Source organism: Rhinopithecus roxellana, chromosome 3 (assembly GCF_007565055.1).
Source record: "Rhinopithecus roxellana isolate Shanxi Qingling chromosome 3, ASM756505v1, whole genome shotgun sequence".
NCBI lineage: Eukaryota > Metazoa > Chordata > Mammalia > Primates > Cercopithecidae > Rhinopithecus > Rhinopithecus roxellana.
The window spans coordinates 50,896,193-50,918,717 of NC_044551.1; the positions used below are offsets into that span (position 1 = coordinate 50,896,193).

General features: G+C 33.9%; 1 long non-coding RNA gene across 1 annotated transcript; it reads right to left on the minus strand.

Moving 5' to 3' along the window:
* Positions 1-2,545: 2,545 nt before the first annotated feature.
* On the minus strand, positions 2,546-21,193 carry LOC104680842. Its single transcript, XR_750513.2, has 3 exons — positions 21,160-21,193; positions 19,539-19,707; positions 2,546-3,662 (listed from the first exon to the last, which is right to left on the minus strand). It is a non-coding gene; the product is annotated as an uncharacterized LOC104680842 (long non-coding RNA).
* Between the last annotated feature and the right edge of the window lie 1,332 nt (positions 21,194-22,525).

A 22,525-nucleotide genomic window follows, 5' to 3' on the forward strand; every position in this document is an offset into this window, starting at 1 on the left:
TAATATATTATGTGAATTACTTCCACGTTTCCAATATTCAAGCTGTATTTGATTAAGCCTATGAATATAATATAATGTCACATGTACAGAAAGCATCTTGTTTTACTCAAGACTTAAATAGTGAAATCAACTAAGAGGCATCTTTTAGACTGAAAAAACTGATTATTGAAGCTCTCACTAAATTTGTAGAAGCAATGTTTTAATAGAGTTTTTATGGTCAATCAATGGTAAATATTATTGCCATTAGATTTTTCTGTTAATTATAGTTTTACCTATGATCGTGTATCATCTCCATTTAAAAATTACCCTAAAACTTAATGGCTTAAAATAACAAATATGTATCACACAATTATAGAAGTCAGGAAAATGATGGATTTGGGTAGGTGGTTCTGACTTGAGGTCTTTCACAAGTAAAGGTTGCTGTCATGTTATTGACCCAGGCTGCATCCCCTGAAGCCTTTAACTCGTTTTGGAAGGTCCATGTCTTAGTTTGTTTGCACTGTCACTACAGAATACCATAGACAGGGTAGCTTATAAACAACAGAAATGTTTCTCATAGTCCTGGAGGCTGGACGGTGCAAAATCAAGGTGTTTGCAGATTTGGTGTCTGGTCAGAGCCCATTTTTTAGTTCATAGATTGCCGTCCTCTAGCTCACATGGCAGAAGGGGCAAGGACGCTTTTCGGGGTCTCTTTTAGGGCACTACTCCCCGGCTGGGCGCGGTGACTCACGTCTATAATCCTACTACTCTGGGAGGCCGAGGCAGGCAGATCACGTGGTCAGGAGTTCGAGAACAGCCTGGCCAGTATGGTGAAACCCCGTCTCTACTAAAAATAACAAAAATTAGCCAGGTGTGGTGGCACGTATCTGTAGTCTCAGCTACTCAGGAGGCTGAGGGAGAAGAATCACTTGAACCCAGGAGGCAGAGGTTGCAGTGAGCTGACATGGATCCACTGCACTCCAGCCTGGGTGACAGAGCGTGACTCTGTCTCAAATAAATAAATAAATAAATAAATAAATAAACAAAAATTAAAAAAAACAAATCAAGGCACTAATCCCCAACATGAAGACAGACTATCATCTACCAAAAGCTCTACCTCCTAATATCATTACACTGGGGGGTAGGATTTCACAAATTCAGAAGCATCGTAGTCTGCTTCTAGAATGTTTAATCATTTGACTGGATGTCACATAGGATGCCTCTGTTCTTTATGTGAGCTTTCTAGAAAAGAAAGTTTGGAATTATTTGCATGCTGGCTGGGCTCATAGACAGTTGACGGAGAGAAAGAGAGGGAAACACTAGTAAGGAGCAAAATAGTTCACTCAAAATTAAAACACTAGCCTTCCTGACCTTGTCTCAGAAGGTAACATTCCAGTCCTGTGGTGTTTTATTTCTTAGAAGGGAGTCACTCAGCTTAGCCTGCCCTCAGGGAAGGCGTATGAAGCTCCACTTCTTAAACTGAGGAGAATCAACAAATACGTGGATATATTTTTTTAATGGTATTACAGCTCATGAACCCATTTAAACCCATTTTAGAACTTTAAAGAAATATTTTAAAACGGAATTTTCAGTTAAGCAGAATAAATTCCCAGTTGTGGAACAGTGCACTTTATTGCTGCAATCACACACATATACACACACGCACAGTGCAAACTCATACATAATCAAATCTATAACTTTATTACACAAAGTTTTGTGAGAGGAAAAATGCTTGACTTTTCAAAAGGGCTCATTTATTAAAAATAAAATTACCTTTATGTTCATTTTAGCTGCAACCTTTAAGTAATCAATGACTATATACTTGCTGTAATCATCCTTTAAAATTAGAATTATTGAAAAGCTTTATGATCACTGATGAATGAAAGAAAGTAGTATTGATTTGTGGCCAAGAGAGATGATCTCAAGCGATAAACAGATTTCTTTGAAGAAATCATTTTATTTTACTACTTTCTGACATTATTGAAGTAAGCCAATTTTAAATAAATTCATCATGTTTTTAAATTTAATCACATATTATTTTATCATACAATAGGTAAAGTTTCAATCTAACTCCTGGATAACAAATGAAGTGTATCAATTTATAATTACAAATACCCAAATGGTAGAGGCATGCATATTTCAATGACATTTATAAATTTTATTTTGTTGTTTGTTCCTTGTGTTTGTTTTATTAATCAAATTAACTTATATAGCTATATGTATGCAAATGAGACAGATATAACCAGTTCTCTATAAGTAAGCATTATTTAATGGAGTCTTTCCTTTCACTAATGATCATCAGGATAGAGAAGTGAGTTGACATTTTCAGGCCATTAGGTTAATAGTTCTAGTAATTCTACTAATGTTTTGAGAGTCATAATATAAATGATTCTATGTGGCTTGAATTAGTGCATTTTCTTATGTAACAAATAAGAGGACAATTTTTAAAAGTGGTAATTACTATTTTTAAATATGAAAATTAAAAATAATAAAAGAATAGAGGTTGCACTTTGAGTAGCCATACCATTATCTTTAAACATATTTATTCTTCATTTCCTAACTTTTCCCACTTTTTGGCTAAATCATATGTTCTTTCTCTAACCTAACTTCTATTTTATTACTCTTTGGGAAAGATTTTTATTATAAAATGTCTAAACAATCAAACCTAACACAAGATGAATATCTACACATTGCTATACCCTCTGGTCACTATTTTTTTCTTCTCTTTATTGCCCATTTCCCTGTTCTTGAAACATTCCAATTATTGAAAAGCTTTACGATCATTCTACTCTTCCATGACATTCTACTCTTACTTTCACTTTTCTCTCTCTGATTACTCATTTCCAGTTCCCTTGTCATCTTCTTGTCTTCCTACACCTGCCAATTAAGTTTGAATTTCCTCTGTATTTCATCTTATATCTCCTTTTCTTCTGCCAAATTCTCTCCTTAGTCACTCCCATGGTTTTATATCCCACTTATATTCAGGGGCTCTAGAATGTATAGCACCAGGCCAAATCTATCTTAAGAACTTACTTTACTTAACCAATTACATCCAGAACTGCTCAGGATCATGTAACCCAGATCATCATTTGGCTCTTTTGTAGACCCATTTTTTCTTTTCCTGGAAGTCTATTTTGACACCTACGTTCTGTCACTACCCACATTTTAGCATTTAGCCTTGTCAGTTTACTCTCACCCATATGTAACTCTATCCATTTTCTTCTCTCTCTTACGAACAGCATTTTGAGCCATCATGACCAATTTTGCAGTATCTTCTTAAATTAGCCTCCTGTTTTGCATTGAACATTTTCATCCCAGCAATTCCACCGATTTCATTCTCAAAATTAAGAGTTATATTTTTCAATAGCTGTAATCATTGAATTTCCATGCTTAAGAAAATGTTCAGAACAGTATCAGTGCATTTATAATAAAATTTGAAAACTTGACCCACAAATCTCTACTTGTCCTTCTAGTTTTATTTCATTTGTTTCTCCTCAATCTCTACATTCTGATCACCATGATCTTTTAATTCATCTGAAAGCTAAGCTCTCTCTTAATTTAGATTCTCTATACTTACCATTTTGTCTACTTAGAAGTATTTTCTTCCATCTTTGGATCGGTATTGCAAATCCATTGAGTAATTCTCATCTGAATTGTTTCTTCCTTGGGATGACTTATAAACACTTCCCCTTACAGCCGAATCAGAAGACCAATATCAAAATCTTTAATCACAACCTAAATTTGCTTATATGTAATTATATGGTAAGAATCTCTTTGTCTTTATAATTATTATTCATTTATCTTTTTTTTTTTTTTTTTTTTAAAAAAAAACTCTTTTATGTGGTGATGCTAAGCTCCATAATGTTGGGCTTGTTATCTGTCTCAACTATCTTCCACACCTACCACAGTACCTGCTACATAGATGTATTCAATATATATTGTTTGAATTAGTAAATGATGAGCAAGCATGTACTTTTGTTCTCTTTCATTACAGTGTTAGAAATGCTATTACAGCATTAGAAAAGATAATCAGAAAGAAAATTTAATAGATCACCAGAAAAAACCCCAAGATTTTTAGGTAAATGAGCCTATAAACACAGGTGCAATGGATTTGCAATTTACCAAGAAATAGGTTTGTCATACCTAGAAACCAAATGTATGAACATGTTTTTATGTATTAATAACTTCATTTTCCAAAACGCTCTACTTTATATGAGACAATTATTGATGGAAATACCATTTACTTCTAGGCTCATTGGTTAAACATAAAGTTAAAAATCTTTGTATGACACATAGATTGTCATACAAAGTGGTGACTGCTTAACTTTGCAACTGTAGTGCTCCTGAAATGCTCATCTAACCATTCTGTATTCCAGACCTACAAAACTTAGATGATGCTAAAATTGTGTATTCTTTAATTGTTTACAAAACTTAGATGGTGCTAAAATTGTGTAAAAATTGTATATTTCTTCTACAACTAACTTCTGATAAAAAGGGGGCAGAGAAGGTTAACTCTCTCCCCCTTTAGCTTTATTGGCTTAGTGAATTTCTACAAAACATAATTTAAGTGCTTCATTTTTCCAGAGTTTTAATAGGGAAATAAAAACCGCAATAGGTATCTTAAGCAGAAATTGCATTTCATACATATGCAATAGGAAAAGCTAAAATAACTAAAGTATGGTTGTAACTGTGGCATGGAGGAAGGTTTTGAGTTATTGAATTCAAAGGCATACAATCATTTCTGCAATCCTGGGTCAAAAAGATGCTCCTACTATTAAAACTTTAAGCTTCTTATGCCCATGAAACTGGTGATTAGGCACAAGGATATTGAATCCTGCCACTTCCACTACTTCTGAACTATTGTCTCCATGATTTCACTTGCCAGAATCAACAACAGCAAGACAGGCTTTGATCTTTTCAATTTTTCTAAGTCTGATTCATATGCAAAAAATGGATAAGTGGTCTAAGCTGCATTCATAAAACTGGCTCAAAGGAAGCTGCATTGCTTGTTTTGTTTTGTTTTAATTTTCTAACCTCTTCAACTTTAAGAATAGTGGAATGAAGGTTGAGGAAACCTGTCCACACAGTCTACCACACACTTTCCATGAAAGGTTCCCCAACACCTCCAACAAAATAATGTAAACACATTCTGGAACCTATATTACTCTCACACCATAACACTTCCCACACTTCCCACAATACTTTTGCTCTTCATGGGAATATCCTTCCAAAACGTGCTGCTATCTCCTGAGCATTATTCATCTATCAAATTTCCCCATCTATTATAAGGTCTTCCAATTGTTGATACATGTATTTTAAATTATTAAAATACATTTTAATAATTGTATTTTAAATTATTAAATATATAATAAATGTATTTTAAATTATTAAAATTCTGAACTAATGGGTAATCAACTGTACAATCCAAATTGCTGATTCACACACAGCTGAAGTCCCTCCTCAAAACTTCTGTAATACATGTAACTTAGGCAAGTGGTTGGGTCATTACCATATATTACTTTATATTTTTGTTTATCAATATATGTGATTACAGTTATGCTTATGTTAATTTGATATGTATATGTTAACTTTTATACATATGTACATTGTATTATTTTGTTATATAGCACAGCATTTTGTGCTCATAAAGTGACTGATAATAATAAGCTGCATACTTTCGGAAGCATTGCAGGTTAGTGATACAGTTTTTTTTTTCCCCTGCAGCCTGGCAACCTCTTTAGTCATTCACTAAACCTCTCTCTGCTTCAGTTTCTTCATCTGCAACATAGAGCAAATAATAAAACTTAACTCAGATGCTTCCGGTGTGAAATAATACAGAGTAAATGTGCCACCAAATACACACCAATGGCGTGATTGACATAACTCATTGCTAATCTTCTTGAAATGATTCAAAGTATTTTCCAGACAAGAACACACTGAGGGAATTCATTGCCACTGAACGAGTCCTATGAGAAATACTCAAAGGTGTCCCAAACACAAAAACGAAAGGTCAACATGCATCATCATCAAAACACAGGAAAGTAGCAAACTCACAGATCTTGTAAAACAATCACACAAAGTAGGAAGAGAAATCAAATAGCGACACAACAGATTTCCACCAAACCACAAAGACAAAGAGACAGAAAGAAAAGCAAGAAACAACAACAAAATAACCCCAAAGAACTTATAAAACAAGCAGAAAACAAACAGCAATATGGCAGAAAGAAAACCTCATGTATTAATATTAACCTTGAATATAAATGAATTAAACATTCCACTTAAAAGATATAGATTGATGTTGGGCCAGGCGCGGTTGCTTATGCCTGTAATCCCAGCACTTTGGGAGGCTGAGGTGGGTGGATCATGAGGTCAGGAGTTTGAGACCAACCTGGCCAACATAGTGAAACCCTGTCTCTACTAAAAATACAAAAATTAGCCGGGCGTGGTGGCCAGCACCTGTAATCCCAGCTACTTGGGAGGCTGAAGCAGGAGAATCGCTTGAACCTGTGAGACGGAGGTTGCAGTCAACTGAGATTGCGCCACTACACTCCATTCTGGATGACAGAGTGAAACTCCATCTAAGAAACAAACAAACAAAAAAAAAAAACAAAAAGGAACGAACTAAAAAAAATCCAAAAATAGGCTGCTTACAAGAAATGTATAGACACATACAGATGGAAAGTAAAGAGACATATAGATTTAAAGTAAATGGATGAAAAATGATACTCCATGTAATGGAAACTAAAAGCAAGCAGGAATAGTTATACTTATATCGAGTAAAACAGAACTTAAACCTAAAACAGTATAACAATGACAAAGGAGGCCATTACATAATGATAAAGGGATCAATTCAGTAAGAGGATATAACGGTTCTAATGACATATGCCTCCAACTCTAGAGCACCAAGATTCATAAAATAAATATTACTAGACGTAAAAAAGAAATAGACAGCAATACATTAATAGTGGGGGACTTTACCATCTCATTCACAGCATTAAACATATCACCAAGACAGAAAACAAATAAACAAGCATAAGACTTAAATTCAACTTTAGACAAAACAGACCTAACTGACATTTACAGAAATATTTTACCCAGCAACTACAGGATATACATTCTTAATAAAACTGCAATTTCACCCAACAATCCCACTACTGGATATCTACACAAAGGAGAACAGATAATTATATGAAAAAGATATCTGCACCCATATTTTTATCGCAGCACTATTCACAATAGCAATGTATCTGTCAATGGATGATCAGATTAATAAAACTAGCATATGTGCACTCCAGAATACTATTCAGCTATAAAAAATAAAATCATGTCTTTTGCAATGACATGGATGTAACTGGTTATTATTTTAAGTGAAACAAATCAGACACAGAAAGACAAATACTGCACGTTCTCACTTATAACTGGAAGCTAAATAATGTACACACATGGATGTAGAATGTGGAATGATAGACAAAAGAGACTTGGAAATTTCAGGAGGGTGGGAGGAGGGGATGATGAGAAATTATGTAATGAGTACAATGTACATTTTTCAGGTGATGTATATTCTAAAACCCTGACTTCAACATCATGTACTTTATGAAGGTAACAAAATTATATTTATATCCCATAAAGTTACACAAACAAAAATTGCTTTCTATACTTACTTTAGCCAAGTTATTATTAGGCTCAACATTCAGCACTTTACTTAAATTTTCTATAGCTTGCTGGACGTGTTTTTGATATTTATATATAGTAGTGTGGCACAGAAATGCTAATATTTACCAAAATAATAGTTATATTTTTAATAAAAAATTAATTCTACAACTAGAATCTCAGGATGGAATGCAGACTGTTACAAATTTATCTAGCTCTGTTAGGAACCATACAAAATAACTTCAATGAGGGACTTAAGGGAAAGGATGCTGGTCAAAGTGATATTGAAAATGAGTGCACTCTCTTAAGATGAAAGGCAAAAGAAACTTATACAAGGCATTTAATCTAGTTGATAAATATGTTCTTCTACCAAGGGCAGGTTATCAATCTGGTATAGCTATACATGTATACTGGCAGTGAACAATTAATTAAATAGATGTCAGATGGTCAGAGTCAGGATTTTTATTGTTGGAGTGGGGGTTTAGAGATACAGGAAGGTAGTGATGCTTGTGGGACTAGGTTAGAGGTAGTGACATCTGTAAGAACCCATGTTGAGCTTAGTGTAGACATAGATGGTGATATGGTTTACATTTTTGTCCACGCCCAAATCTTTTGTCCAGTTTTGATCCCCAGTGTTGAAGGAAGGGTTCAATGGGAGGGGATTGGATCATGGGGCAGATTTCCTCCTTGCTGTTCTTGTGATAATGAGTGAGTTCTCACACAATCTGGTTGTTTAAAAGTGTGTAGCATCTTCCCCTTAGTTCTCTCCCTCCTTCTCCAGCCATGTAAGATATGCCTGCTCCCCCTTTGCCTCCTGCTATGATTGTATGTTTTCTGAGGCTTCCCCATCCATGCTTCCTGTACGGCCTGTGGAACTGAGAGGCAATTAAATCTTTTTTCCTTATGAATTACCTAGTCTCAGGTAGTTCTTCATAGCAATGAGACAATGGACTAATACAGATGGTTACATATAGAAATATTTAAAGATATCTGCCTATACATGTGTAAGAATATACACATATATTTCTTCACTCTCATCTTAGAGAGCTATGAAAAAATGATACTCCCTTAGCTGTAAGTACACCTAGCACTTAAATATTGATTTCTTATATAGAAAGAAGGGCATCTGTGAAAGTGGCTGATTTTAAGAATGAGGAATAAAATACACAAGATGAGCCTGGAACATCCTGTAGTGCCAGAAATTATGAAAATACTAACAAAAACCTATTTGTCAAACAAGCACAGGGGCCAAGTGAAAGACCTTTCAATTACTGGAATAATTTTAGCAACACAATAAATTAATTAGTATTATATTTGGATTATACCAAAAAATGTAATTTTCCTTAGTCCATATTGATATCAATGAATGATTGAATAAATAAATGATGAGATAGAAGAGACAAATATCCTCTGCAAATAATTTACATATGTATTCCAAACTAAAGGAAGCAGCTCAGCTCTTAAAGACATCTTCAGTAATGCTACACACTGAATGAACTTTCCAAAGATACTGTCACAGTTCATCTATTCCAAGACGCATATGTTTCATATTTTCATATCTCCTGAAAATATGATGCATTTTACAATTCAGTGGTATGTCTTAGTTTAATTAACCATAATGCTACTTACGCCTAATGGGACATAAAATAGTGCATTATAAAATCTATGGGCTCTTGGACTCAAGAAAATACGATAGAAAGAAGTTTATGTTAGAGTCTGCACACTGACTAAAGATCAGAGCAGAAAGCAGATTCTAGCAACAGTCACATTTGTGGCAGTCACTGTTCTCGGCATGCAACAAAATTCAAAGTAAATAGTGGTAAGGTGGGAAATGGACACAGCTATGTAGCTAGAATCAGAAGTCTTTGAAATCAAAACATCAGGAGTCAAACCATTTAGGGGCAGTGGGACTGACATGGTGACAGTGGGTCTGATCAGATAAAACCTTTACAAAGAAACAGTAGCTCTCAGACTCACCTCCTGAGACAGAGTTTTTCTGAGGGGAAAATGAGTAAGTTTCTACAGTAACATACAGTACTTTAACATACAGTAAGATATAGTACTTAAAGCCCTGACCTCTCCAGTTCACACCATATCTTTCTTGATGGGCATCTAAATATCATCTTTTGGTCTTATTTTTGTGTTTTTCTCATTTAAACTCTAAGAGCAATGAATGACAACGGGGTGAGCCTCCAAAGTGTGTTCATGTCTTAGAGTGTCCAGAAGCCATATAGGGAGTGTACAGGTTTTCATTTCATGCCACGGACAATGTTTCTCTTTATTGAGCTAATGACAAGGTATGGGCCTCAGAATATGTACACTTTGAACATATTTGCATCTTTCCTTTAATTAACTGTGAAATCTATGAGGCTAACAAGAGAAGAAAATTGATGGGTAGTCGATGGAAGAATTTTTTTTCATTGTCATATCTTCAACTTTCCTGGGGTAAAATAAGAGATGCATAGTCAATTGAGTATACTTGAAATGTATGATGTGGTCAAATTTAATATGTATGTATATACTTTTGGAAATACCACTACACTCACAACCATCATTATGAAAAGTTTTCTTGTGCACCTCAGTAATCAATCTCTCCCTCCACGCTGTCTCCAGGCAGCCATTTGATTTTCCATCAAGTAACATGAGTGAGAAGAAGAAAATTTTTGTTGTATGCCATTGAAATTTTGTGGTTGTTCACTTTTTGGAAACTCTTTGGAATTTTCTTTCTCATATCTTTATTAACATATAACGTGTTTGTTTGGCATACTTTCAGATAATGTGAATAATATACTCAGCAACTGTTTTGTGCTGGGCTTCCATTTAAGCTTTCAAGATCATATGGATTTTTATAGTTTTATATGTTGTGCTTGGCATCTTAAGCTCACTATCTACATACTGCTTCTTAAATCCCAAACCCTAAAGAGGTTCTGAAGATTCCAAACAATGACTTGAAAGCTTACAGTTAAAAAAAGCTGAGGATAACTCATATTTTTGTGACTTAGCACACTTGAGAAAGTATTTTTAAGCTCCTTCCTAAATGAAGGATTATTTAGTCTTGCAGTGTCCATAATTTCTTAGGTCACTTATGGAACTCTCAGATTTGTCTGTAACACCTTATAATAACTTCCAGAACTATTCTAAAACGTAGATTTACTTTATCACATTTTCTTCTAACTTCTACTTGCCCTTGTTATAACAATCTTCATTCATCTTTTGCACTTATATTTTCTCCTTTAAAATTCAATCTCTAGGTCCTCTCTCATAATTGTGCTTAAAATTCATCCTGCAGTAGTGTTAGAGCAGGGTTTCTCAAAGTCATTGTGGGGAGCTATCATGTACATCTAAGATGATTGGCAGCATCCCTAGCCTCGACCACCAGATGCCAGTAGCACACCCTCTCTTTCACAGTTTTTTATCAGAAATATCTGTACACATTGACAAATGTCCACTGGATGGGAAGAAGAATGTGTGGTGTTAAATTCCCTTTTTTGAGACCCACTTGCTTAGAATGTATTAACTAAACACCTATAATTGAAAATACCTTGGCAAAATCTCCCAAAATTTTCTCTCAAAATAACGGTATACACAGTGTAATATACACAACATCCTAAGTTATACTAATGAAAAAATCTATGAAAAACTCTATATGATGATATTTAGATATTAAAGTCACTTTATTATGATAATTATTAGGATAATGTGCCACTAATTCCAAATCGTCACTGCTTTCATGTAGTGCCTGCTCCATATTGTCTTAATGTTAATCCTTAATATACACAGCCTGACATAGTTATTGATGTGAAAGTTTTTGTTTTATTTTCAACAACACGGTCTCAACCAGGGGTGATTTTGACTACCAGGGACCATTTGTCAATGTTTAGAGACAATTTTAGCTCTTACTACTGTGGGTAGTGGAGTGTGCTATTCACATCCAGTAAGTTCAGGCCAGGAAAACTGTTAAACCTCCTATAATACAAGGCTACAGCCCACAACAAAATTATCAGGTTCAAAAATATCAATAGTATTGAAGGTGAGACAATTTCTAGGGAGATATTATACCTTGATATTCTCATTTAATATGCTGGTAATGTAATCCAGCATTTTTCCGAAAATGAGAATAGCCTGGTGGCCTTAAATGTCATTGTTTTACTCTTATTTACATTGGACTAAAGAATGAGATCAAATGCAGCTGAATAATTTGGATATTTAAAGTCATAACATTTTTCACTAATCACATGGGCTTAATACCTGGGGGACAAAATAATTTGTATACCTATTTACCTGTAGGTTTACCTATATAACAAACCTGCACATATACCCCTGAACTGAAAATAAAAGTTAATAAATAATTAGAGTAATTACATTTGTTTATAAATTAAATACATTTAGAAATGGAAAATATTGTTGAAAATATTCTAAGAATTTTAAATGTATACATTAAAGTACAAATAATCTGAATATTATTACTAATAGAAAATCTCTCTCTTGATCTCAAATTCCAAGTGGAATATGTTTAGACTATCTCTAGCAATAGCTAACAGAATAAGATTTACAAACCCTGATAGATCATTTTTCATGCCTGTGTCATTTTAAAATAAATTGATGGCTGTTAAAACTTAATTTAGTTTGAGTCTCTTCTGGATCATATATATGGTTTTACAGACAGCCATGTTCAATTAAATTGTAATATATAATATAAGAAATATGCCAGATTTAAAGTAAGAATCTCTTTTAAATACTCTGATATTCAAAAATCTTTATCAGTTTTGCTAAACTAAGGATTTTAAACAAAACCTTTTAGTTAAAAAAGCATTGGTCTCAATAGTAAATCTGCCAATATGAATTGCTGCATTTTATTTTTGCATTTTCTAAAGTACAACCATCAGAGGAATTAGATATAAAATCCTGCATGCAATCTAATATTAGATGAAAAGTTTAAACTACCAATGACACAATACGGATGCACAGAGGAATGAATTGATTTTTATGTTATTCTCAAATTGAAAGTCCATCTTTTTATAAGTATATTAAATTTATAATAAATCCAAATAGTGATAGTTTAAATCACTTTTGACAGTAGGCTTTCAGTTTCTGATGCTAACAATGGCATAATTATGATTTGTTGAATAACTTTAAAGTGATCAGATAAGGAGATAATTAGGGTCTGCAGTAGTTGGAGAAAGAAAAAGCAGAAATATTTTGATATTGCATACTCAATATGGCACATTCTGTGTCATAGGCTTTAATATCAGTTGACTACTCTCTTTGAAAGGAGTACATTTTGACCTAGACCAGTTTATTTGTTCATTTTTGTAATAATTTTTCTTCTCTTTGACACATTGGTTAACCTAAAATTATTGTGTTACTTACATTGACTAAAAATCACAGTCCTTCAGTTTGGGGCTGCCCACAGGATTTTTTTGTTTGTTTGTTTTGCTTTGGCTTACTAAATAATCTTTTATTGGAGTGAAAACAGCAAAGCTAGTGAAGATATATAAATCAATGCCAAAAAGAAAGGAGACAGGACTACTTAGATGCCATTATCTTCTGTTACTGCCATTGGATAGAAGGCAGACCTTGTCATTTTTTAATCAATTGTATACTTCATACATATGATACAACAAATATTTTTACTTACAAGATTATACATAGAGTTTTTATGATTCCTTTGTGATTGTGAATTATATAGCTGTCCCTAAAATGTAATTCAGAACAGAAAGGTTTTATTTTTAATTACGTAATTTTCTTGCCCAAGTTATATGGATTCATAGGTTATAGAATGCATATTATAACTTAATATATATTTTTTGCATTTTTAAATTTACTATATAATTTATTTGTGAAACCAAATTTGATATATAACTATGTAAACCATTAAATAGGATCTGGATTAAAATCATCTTAACAGACAAATCCAAAAACACTGCGTTTTATTATTTCTATTTCTAATGTTAACTGCAGGTTTAAACTCCCCTAAGTAATTGACTGTATCTATTATGTTTGTATTTTGAAGCATTACTCTATATTGTAACAAAATGAAAAGTGACACAATTAGTTTTAGATATGTACACAAAATTTTTCAGTTTTAAAGAAGGAAATATAAAGTTTTGAAGTTTAAAAAAGTAAATTTTATAATATTTTCTCCAATAATTTACTACTCATATTCCCATTGCTTAGTTTCATTAATTTTTACAATAACGTTTGACATATCCAAGATATATTTCCAGGTTTATTTTCTGAATGAATTGCTAGGATCTTAGATGGGTTTATCATTTCGCACAAGGTGCCAGTGCTTGATAATTGATTGTGTGTATACCCCATTCTTTAGACTTTTAAAATCAATACCCACACTTCCCCACGAAAAAGAGAAAGTGAAAACAACTAATAGTGGATTTCTATATTATGAAAACTCATTTTCAATAGGACACTACCATAGGTCAAATGGATGAATGCATAAATAATGAATGGATTCATATTTTTTATATAATCATGTGCCACATTACAACGTTTACATCAATAAGAGACAGCATGTAAAACAATGGCCCATTAGGATTATTATAGGGTTGAAAAATTTCTATCACCATTATAGACGGCTCACTCTATGTTGTTTGCACAGTAACAAAATCACCCAACCGCACACTTCTCAGAACATATCCTCGTTGCTAACTGACACAAGGCTATATTTTATTTATTCATTATTATTATTTTTTGAGATAGAGTTTCGCTCCTGTTGCCCAGGCTGGAGTGCAATGGCACGATCTTGGCTCACCACAACCTCCGCCTCCCGAGTTCAAGCGATTCTCCTGCCTCAGCCTCCCCAGTAGCTGGAATTACAGGCGTGCACCACCATGCCCGGATAATTTTTTGTATTTTTAGTAGAGACGGGGTTTCTCCATGTTGGTCAGGCTGATCTTTAACTCCCGATCTCAGGTGAGTCGCCTGCCTCGGCCTTCCAAAATGCTGGGATTACAGGCATGAGCCACCGTGCCTGGCCTATTTTATTTAATTATTGCTTAAATATTTGTTGAGAAAAATCTGCTAAGTATTAGGATAAAAGAGATTAATAATAAATTAATGATTAAATGCACCATGATCAATCTTATCATTGAAGTCTATATGCTACATTTGAATTACATAATAAAGGTGGAGATTAATCACCCCAACTTACACAACAGTATACAGAGTGGATCAACAGATAATTACATAATACAATACAGTTTGTAACCTGCAAGATGCATTAGAATTAATTAGAATCAAACCATATTTGAGACTTTGGTTTAATGTGAAAAACCTATTGACATAGATATAGCCAGGACATTTCTATTGTCTTTATAATTTTTTTTTTTTTTTTTTTTTGAGATGGAGTTTCACTCTTGTTGCCCAGGCTGGAGTGCAATGGCATGGTTTCAGCTCACTACAACCTCCACTTCCAAGGTTCAAGTGGTTCTCCTGCCTCAGCCTCCTAAGTATCTGGAATTACAGGGGCCTGCCACCACACCAGGCTAATTTTTGTATTTTCAGTAGAGACGGGTTTCACCATGTTGACCAGGCTGGTCTTGAACTCCTGACCTTAAGTGATCTGCCCTCCTCAGCCTCCCAAAGTGATGGGATTACAGGCATGAGCCACTGCGCCCGGCTTGTCTTTATAAATCTTATAGAAATATTTAACTTTTAAAATCAACTGTATACAATTAAGACTTTGATAAAAGTAATTAAAAAGTAAAGCAATGAAAAAAGCAATTTTTAAAAACATATATGAATGATTGAAAGCCAGGAGTAAAATTAAGAATTGTATTAAAATATCAGTATTAAAATTAGCTATATAAATATTTAATTAATGCAACTAAAATGTTAACAAACAAAATTTACCAAAGAAAAGTATGTTAACATTACTGAATCATCTTAAAATCTTATTAAAATTTAAAATTCTTCTAAACTGAAATTATATCACAGAAAAAAATAATGTCACATTAAAAAGCTTAGGATTAGAAATATATATTAATCATATTTCATTAATGTCTTATTATCTCTCAAATAAACTTTCTTCATGATACTATTTAAGTGCCGCGTTCTATAATAATATGAAAAACAAGCATACAAAATGTGGCATATAGTAATTTATAGCTAGTACAGCACACCTTTTATCTCTTTATAACAAAAACATAATTTGTAAATTAATATAACACTAAGTCCCACATTGTCTTTTTTTGTCAAAGAACTATCTCCTTGAAAACCATCATCCTCAGAAGCATCTGTAACTTAAAAGACCTTAGAAACTCTAACAATTGTAAATGCATTACAACTTAAAGAGATATTATCTTCACAGTAGAGGCTAACAGGTTTATACCTACTGATAGCTGACAAGTATTATAGGAATCCTGGCAGGCAAATTGTTGCATAAAAATTATGTAACTTACTAACTGTGAAATAACCTTTAGAATTTAGAATCAGTCAAATAAGTAGAACAGACAATTGTTATCAAAGCCATATAAATGTCTGTAAAAATTATTTTTTGCTACCCTCATTTTATCTCTGAAGAGACATCTTGCAAAAAATGAATAGACACATATAAATACCTAATTACAAGCAGAGTTAAGATTAAAATTCAGCCCCTTTAGGGGTGGGACAGAAATCAGTACAGCAAAGAATATTTTGGTGCAGGTAATTTGTTTCAAATGATTCAACCTTCAACATTACTTCACTTAAATTTTTGCAAACTTTCTGCTACAATTTAAGCATATATACATATGAGACTAGACATATGACTTGGTGTCGTGTGTAAGCGGGGGCCAGGGCAGCTCTATTAAATGTTTACGTAAACCCCAAAGATGTCCTAAGAAATGCAGTTTGAAAAAACTTTGATGTGCTACAGCGCGGATTTTCTCAGACAGCAACAGAGCAGGCACTTGAATATAGATATATTCCTGCTTTCCACCTCCCTGTCAAAACAATAAAAAAGGTCACAGACCTCTGGTTCTGGCCTCCGGGAACTGGTGGCTTCTTTAACCCACACTGCTGCTGCTGAATTCCATTTAGGTTCAGGGTTTATTTTGTATATGCCTTTGTATAAGCTAAATGCTGGTCTAGTTGAAAATCAACATAAAACAACCTTAATAGCATCTCATTTTCTTGTGACTTTACTTTTTTTGTTGTTTTTACTTTTGGAGACAGAGTCTTGCTCTGTCACTAAGGCTGAAGTGCAGTGGCATGATTACGGCTCAACCTCCAGGCTCAAGTGACCCTCCCACTTCAGCCACCTGAGTAGCTGGTACCACAGGCACACGCCACCACATAAGGCTAACTTAAAGAACAATTTTTTTAGATGGGATCTCACTATGTTGCCCAGGCTGGTCTTGAACTCTTTGCCCCAAGCAATCCTCCCATCTTGGCCTCCCAAAGTGCAGAGATTATAGGTGTGAGCCACTATGCCTGGCCTCTTTCATGACTTTAAACTTGAACATGATTTTGTGATGTGGCCAAGTTTAGGATCCCAACCAGCCTGTGATTACTGTGATTGCCACACAGATTCCCTCTTGTTCCATCTTTCATATTCCCTCTTCTCACTTGCATAACTGTGTGGATAGTAAAACAATTATCCAAATAGGTATGATATTGGCAAAGAAAGTCACAAAATGTTTTAATGAGCAAACACTTTGGGGATGGTAATAATCTTCTTTCTGCTACCTTCAGTGTCTCATTTAAGTATCTCTACATTCTTCTTCAAAATTAGGAAAATATCTTTCTTGCTCTTTTATTGTTGTTGTTGAACACCAGAAGGGAATATTCCTTAATTCTCCAAAGTTAAGGACAGTACAGCACAATATTCCATTCAGCAGGTGAAGTCAGTATGAATGAACGCATTTCAATCAGCAAATTGCTGGTTTTGTTGCACATCCTAGTTATGACGTTTTATATAATTTGAAGGGCTCCCATTAATTAAGGTATTTCTTATAAGCATTTAGAAAGATTTTTTTCTTGGCATGTGACTTGTAAATTTGTCCTGATATTTTCCCTTTGACAAGGTTTTGTGAATTGTAACTCAGCCACATAAGTGGCTCCTCATAATAAAGCCACATGGTATCCACTGTACACATATTCAACAAATCAAAGAAGTGGTTCTCAACATCATATCTAGAGGAGGTCCTTCTTGTTCACTTTCAATAACTATGTTGAAGAATAGATTCTAAAAAGCTATTACTAAATTTTCCAGTATGTTTTGAAATTTGTGTCCACAAATCTATAGATCAATAAATGTATAGAATAGAGCATAATAATCTAATTAATGGATTTAAGATGCCATCTAAGCAGTAATGAATGCAATAAATAGGCCTTCTGAATTCAAAATCAGCTGCAGAGGTAATAATGCATTGCCACTAGAATTGTGTGCTGTGTTGGTAATAAATTAACAAAAGCATTGGGGATAAAAAAAATCTGCAAATAAAACGGTGTGTCATGTGTGAAATATAGTCAGAAAAATGTTCAGATTTTATAATTAACAGAAAAATTATTGTTTTGATCATCTCCAGTGTTTAACAGACACTATTCATGGCATTTAGAAATGGCAAAAAACGCCATTTTTTGCCATTACTTTCAATAAAAAAGAGAACCAGCGTTTAGAAATCTAATTTCAGAAACTTAATAAAATGAGAATTTTTCCTCTTTTACACATAAGAAGCCTGCATAGTAAGTATTCTGTTGCTAGTACATAAGCTTCCCATTTTCTTCAGAAACCTATACACTTACATTTCTCTTTTACTAACTTCAATGCATGACTTCTATCTTCAAGGCAATTTCATGCTTCTAGACACGATGTCTGCATTCCAGGACAGCAGCAGAAAGTATAGAAAAATAAAAAAGTCATACCTCCCTAATGAGTCAACTGCACTTAAGGAGCCATCCCAGAAGTTTCACACAGGTTATTATTATTATTTATTTTTTAATTATTATTATTTTTGAGATGAGTCTTGCTCTGTCGCCTAAGCTGGAGTGCAGTGGCGCAATCTCAGCTCACTGCAAGCTCCGCCTCCCAGGTTCACGCCATTCTCCTGCCTCAGCATCCCAAGTAGCTGGGACTACAGGCGCCTGCCACCACGCCCGGCTAATTTTTTTGTATTTTTGGTAGAGACGGGGTTTCACCGCGTTAGCCAGGATGGTCTCGATTTCCTGACCTCGTGATCCGCCCGCCTCAGCCTCCCAAAATGCTGGGAATACAGGAGTGAGCCACCAACGCCCGACCTCACACAGCTTATTTTAATACAGCTGTATCCAGATGCAAGGGATGCTGGGAAATGTGGTATTGTGCTTAGCTAAAGTTGAGATTACGTTAGTGAAAATGAGACCATGCACATTGGAAGGTTAAAAGCAATCTCTCATGGCAACAATAAAGAAATTGAATTAAAACTTTAAGCAATGTGATAAACCTATGGAATGTTAACAGGCAAAAATAGCAACATTAAAAATTGCAGTGAGGAAATAAGGTATGATTTGTTTGTAGATGGTTTGTGTGTCATTAATCTAGGCAAAAACTGATAAACTCTTCTAATAGTGACGAAACGTATAAAAGAAATAATAATAATACACACTATGGCTAACAACATTCCATTTTGGCATATTTACTCTTGCTAAGTCTCTATGCTTAGCATCAGAAATGTACAGTTTTGATAGCCTATGATGTCAACATGTTCAGTTTGATAGTAGAAAAGACATAACATGAAGACAAACCAATCAACAAATAAGAATAAAAACTGTTTAAAAAGAACAATATTATAAGAACATACGGATGTGATAATGTATTTGATAGTTTTATTGTTTTATAGTTTGATAATACATATAAATTTACTGCTCCTTCAATGTTAGAATCAATAGAATTATAGCAGAAGTAATTAAACAGATAAAGATCAAAATGTCACCTTTATCACTTACTGTTTGAAAAGTAGTCTAAGGCTGGTTTTGTAGGGTTGCTCCTATCCATCACCTGATGTGAACTTTCTTAGGAAGTTTGAGGACTACCCCAAAGAACCAGAACCTGCCCTTTCACTCTGTTGCATTGTGTGGAGTGCAGACCATCATGACTGCTCTCTAGAGAAAAAGAAAGGAAATGATTAAGAAACGCAGAACAGTTTGTGAATTGAGAATTGCACAATAGGTATGAAATTGGTTAGCTTTCTAAACTCACCAATCTCATAACTAGCACCTGTTCCCATGCAGTGAATGAGTAAAGGATGGACAGAGTCCATAATGATTATTCTAGGGAAATCCTTCTGAGTAGAAAGAGGAGAGTTTTGCGAACAGTTTTGTATAGTTTACTATTATCTATGCACTGATAATAAATAAGAGTTCCTAAAATTCTCTCTAGAACTCTAGGTAAATGAGATATTTCACTGCTCATGCTGTGTGACCTTCATATCCCATCTGCCTAGACTGTAAATATGCTTTCTGAATTTTAAAAGAATTAGTATACTATGCTTACATTAAGCAAAAAAGTACCCTTATTATGCAGGATCAAGTAACACTCTAAAGATTCATGTTTACGAAAAAACACTGATGATTCTATTTTATTATGTGTCTTCTAAAGAGAAAAATAATTGTGCTCTGCAATGTAATTTTACAATGTGCTATTCTAAATACCTTCATTTAAACAAGATCATTATGAAAATGTTTTGCACACAGAAATACATTTTGAATACTTTTTAAAAAAGATCACAAAGTATATGATCTCTGTATGTGTTGAATTATTTTAATGCTTTCACTATAACAGGAATTCTTAGAGGATACATATTTGCATAATGCTGATAATCCTTTTTCATTTCTGTTTGTGCTTTGGCTGTTGTTATAGCCACTGAAAGTAGTAATTATATGAGTTTATTATCCATGATTATCTTTAGATATATGTGCATTTTCTTTAATTAGAGTATAAACTCTAAATGATAAATAAAAAAGAAGTCACCTCTTGTCTCTTTGTACGATATTAAATTTTTTTTTCTTATATCCAGAGTTTCCCAAATGCTTGTCGCAAAATTTTACTTCAGGAGTAGAAAGTGGCGAATCAATATAGTAAACTATGTTACAGGGAAGGAGACACAGGGTAAACTGTTTCCTTATCTTCTCTCCATATTTATGTGCTGCGCAAGCATAAATGGTAGCACTCACATGAACGAGTGGTTTTCAAGAATGTAGAATATTGTCATGAAAAGAAAAAACACTTTGAAACATCGAATTAATGTAAAAGCCAGAACTACTATCACTATTTTTTACATCCATAGGAGGGAAAATATTTTTAGATATAAAATTCCTTCTAACAATTGTCCCTATCATTTAACCAATATTTTGATAAAAGAAGGGAAAAATGGATATTCAGTCCAAAGATGGGCATGTATTCCCATGCCCAATCAGAAAACTTATGGATGTTCTTAAAAATAACAATTCATTCAACAAATAATTTTTAAATGGCTACTGAATACCTGGAAATGTTCTAGACACAGGGGCTATGCTAATAAACAAGAAAGAACTAACTGACAAGAATGTGCTCACCTACAATGAAACATCTCTTCATGGAGCTTGAGTTCTATTTGAAAAGACAGAGAACAAAAAAAATATTATTGCATAGAGTGTTAGTTATGTGTGAATTAAAAGACTGGTCAGTACTTGAGGGAGGGATGAGTGACAACAAATCTCACTTCCAGTTCCATTTACCTGAACAGATTAATTCTATTTTGTTTCAATGCAACAATAGTCCTGTGGTTAACCAGATCCACTACACAAAGCAAACAACTTATAAAATGTATTTATTTCCCTATATTGCAAATCAATTTTAAGTGGATCTACAAATATACAATAAATAATATAAATTAGGGAACACTTGTTTCTAAGGTAATAAGCAGATTTGTTAATTTCACATAAATAATTTCAGAAGGAGAGCAAATGTAAAAATGTGTTTTAGACAGTGGAGATGCCATTTTATTGTAAGATTATTTATAATCAAAGGACAAAGTAATGAGCTTTCTATGTCAATGATCGTCCTTCTCTATTTCAGCCAGTTCCGGACAAACCCGAGTCTTCCAAGTCTCTTCATATATCTGATCCAATAAAATCTACAATGAATTCAGTTATACACACACACACACACACACACACACACACACACACACACACACACAACTGCATTGAAATACTTTGCTCTAAGGAAGGAACATAGTGTATATGCAACTTGTGTACTTGCTAAGTATGGAACGACTAGTCCTTTAACAACTGCATTTACTTTCTTTGACTTCTATCGTTGCTACCTACTCCTCAAAACTCTACTTAAACAACCAATAAATATATATGATGTTATGAGAGTTTTGGAAATAATCCCTAAAAATTTACATGGCTGCCTCTTTGTATTTGGCAGCTTTATTAAGTATCACCCATGGGAACAACCCCTGCAGAAGAATGAGAATATAAAGGATGTGAGCCCTGGGTTTCTCAGGCGCTGAAAGGACCTGTCAGAATCCTCCCAGGTGGGTCAAAATAGCTGGGCTTTATACTTCATCTCCATTCATGTTTGCATGTCAGGTACTCCAGGATGACCTAACATTAAGCCAGACAACCGTTACAGCTGAGGTAAACTTTGAAGGAGTTGAGAGCTGAAGGCTGCTTTGTAATGTTGCTCCTAGCAGACAGGGGGGAAAAATTCTTTTCTTGAAGAGCGATCTGTGACCATCACAAAATGATTTTTATCTTAGCTCTTGTAAAATTGAAATCGTTTGCTTTTGAATTTTTTAAAATGATTCCTTTAAGATTCTTAATACCAAGATATCATAGGGTCCAGGAATTTTATAAAGAAGTATTTCTATTTATGTAATTTCACAAATTTCTCTATACATAAATTAACACTAAAACATGCCTTTGATACCAA